Source organism: Camelina sativa, chromosome 5, assembly GCF_000633955.1.
Source record: "Camelina sativa cultivar DH55 chromosome 5, Cs, whole genome shotgun sequence".
Classification (NCBI taxonomy): Eukaryota; Viridiplantae; Streptophyta; class Magnoliopsida; order Brassicales; family Brassicaceae; genus Camelina; species Camelina sativa.
Window position 1 is genome coordinate 13,842,207 of NC_025689.1, and position 2,457 is coordinate 13,844,663.

Sequence of the window (2,457 nt, forward strand, 5' to 3'; positions counted from 1 at the left end):
ATATATATATCATATCTATGATGTTATATGAAAACAAGTAAGAGGTTTTTTCCGACTATGTTTACATACGTAGTTTTAATTAAAAAAATGTTAATATGTAGGTTACGTGTATAATTATAAAGAGCTTGTTTATACTCTTATTTAATTTATCAATACAATAAAAGTAGAAGGTGTATCTCTCCAGAACATGACACATCAGCCTCAACTTTGAAACATATGTTGACACCTCAGTAAAAATTTCTACCCTATCAAATTATAACATTAATACAGCTCAGATGATTTTACTCCTACGTAGACTAAACAAAAGGGAAACGATAGCGTTTAATCAATGGCTCGACTTCTTCTTCGTCGTCGTGATACCATGGATCGACTGTTCTGCTGAATGCCTGATTTCTTCTTCTTCGGCGCTGTTTATACCATGGTCCGACTGTGTTGCTGATCCTAGCCATGGCTCTCTTTACCAATCTGAGCAGATCCGACGATGATGTTAGCCCCATCGATGGTCGATCGGTTGTGGTGGATTTCTTCTTCTTCGATCCACCAGAATATGTTCATCAGATCCGACGATGATGGGTTTCTTCTTTTTCTACTTTTCGTTCCCATGTAACATGATTTTATTCTTTATGTCTCTTAATTTTGGGGAGTAAGGAAGATTTCTAGGCTGTGAATTTGAGATTGTATTGATGTGTTTGAATCTAGAAATTGGAGGAGATCCGAGGGAGAAAAATATGAGTGCTCCGGTGAAAGAGGAGAGCTATTTTTGTGGTAAAAAGCTGTGTAACATTTGTAATTCTAGAGATGATAAGGTAGTATGTCGAGAACATAATTTGTATTCGATTTTGTGTGTCACATTTTGTTTTCAAGGAACTGAGTGTATTTTAACCGAGTTTTATCGGCTAAGAATCTTAGCCTAAGATGTCATCAAGTTAGACCAGTGGCCGAGTTTCAAGTCCTACATCTTACGAGACGCAACACAGAATGTGTTCCTTATGTAAGTTTTCTTCTCACAGTGGTTCCATCTCTAGGTTTATTATGATTTTCAAATTAGTATTAGTTAGCGAAGTTATTTTCGTGTTGTGGACAAGTCAGGCTAGGCCTTTAGCTGTTCAACATTTTTTGAAGTTTCTGATCGTTAGATAGTTTTAGCCAAAGTTTTGTATTAGACGTTATGTTGACGCAGTTAGTATCTTATAATGTATATTGTGCTCCTAAATATTTTTGTAATCATGAACTGGCCAGGAGAAGTTGTTTTCTCCAGTAATTAAGTATTGCATATGAACTTGCAAACCGATTGTGTTACATACGGCTGCGAGTCTCTCAGACCCTACATTCTCTTTCGGATCAGAACCTCTCTTTGAACATGTAAGGAGTCTCAATTGATCTGAAGGTGTTAAGGTAGAGAGATATAGAAGCGCTTGCTAAACCATGAGCTGAGCTTAAGAGTTCATCTTAGATATGTTTCTTGCTAACTTTTGCACTGATATTTAAGTATCTTCCTAATCTCTTTGTTGCACTAAACCTGCTCTTGAGGCGACCAATCTCCGTAAATTCCAACTAAAGTCGCAGTAGAAGCACAGGTGGTTATGAGAGGCTCATTAAAATCCAAGATTTGTGTGTGGTTATAAATTTCTACATGAGAAACATTCGCAAGTTCCATAAACACACTGAACATTTTGAAAATTGTTTTATTGATTTTTCATTCTCTTTAACATTATTATCTTGAGGTTTGAGTTTTTTATCATTGGAATATTCTTTGTCTTTTGCTGCTGTTTGCACAGTCTATTCTCACAAACTTATTGTCCTCAAGGTCAGAAACCGTTGTCTTTTCTGAAGTACTATTGACAGCATGAGGCCATCGTGTTGAGACCTGGAAGGCTGGCTATTGTGGTGACAGTGAAGTTGATCAGAAATGGTTTCACGGTGAAACTTTCACCTCAGTGTTTCTGGGTTTGTATAATGCATGTAAAGTGAAGATTGTGGCTTGTGTCGGATCTCTGCAAAGTATGCCGAAGAGGAAGATTTGTTGGTGAGATAAAAGATGAGGAAAAAACACAGTAGTCTAGAATTGGGTCCCGATCAGAATTAACCAACAATGCTGATGAACGGTAATAGCAAATTTAGAAGCATATAAAAGCAAATGTGATCTTGCAACTGATGTCCACTTAAATTATATCTTCTACTTGGTTGAGTTTTATATACATATGATATTTGTTTATAGTTTGAATTCAAGTTTGGATCGCTTAGGAAAGGAACCGATTATTATGCTTCATACAAACTTTGTATCTTATTTCTATGTCCTGCTTTCACTGTCATTGTCCTTAGTCCTTACATTGATCACTTATCCCATTAATCATTGTAAGCAATTAAAAAATAAAGAGGTGCAAAACTTTCATTTTGTAAGCTAAGAAATAAAGTTTTATTGTGGAATTAAAAATGCAATTTTAAATTTCATTGGAA

General features: G+C 35.7%; 1 long non-coding RNA gene across 1 annotated transcript; it reads left to right on the plus strand.

The window, feature by feature from the left end:
- On the plus strand, positions 286 to 2,188 carry LOC109133096. The gene is made up of 2 exons (XR_002038039.1): positions 286 to 765; positions 865 to 2,188. It is a non-coding gene; the product is annotated as an uncharacterized LOC109133096 (long non-coding RNA).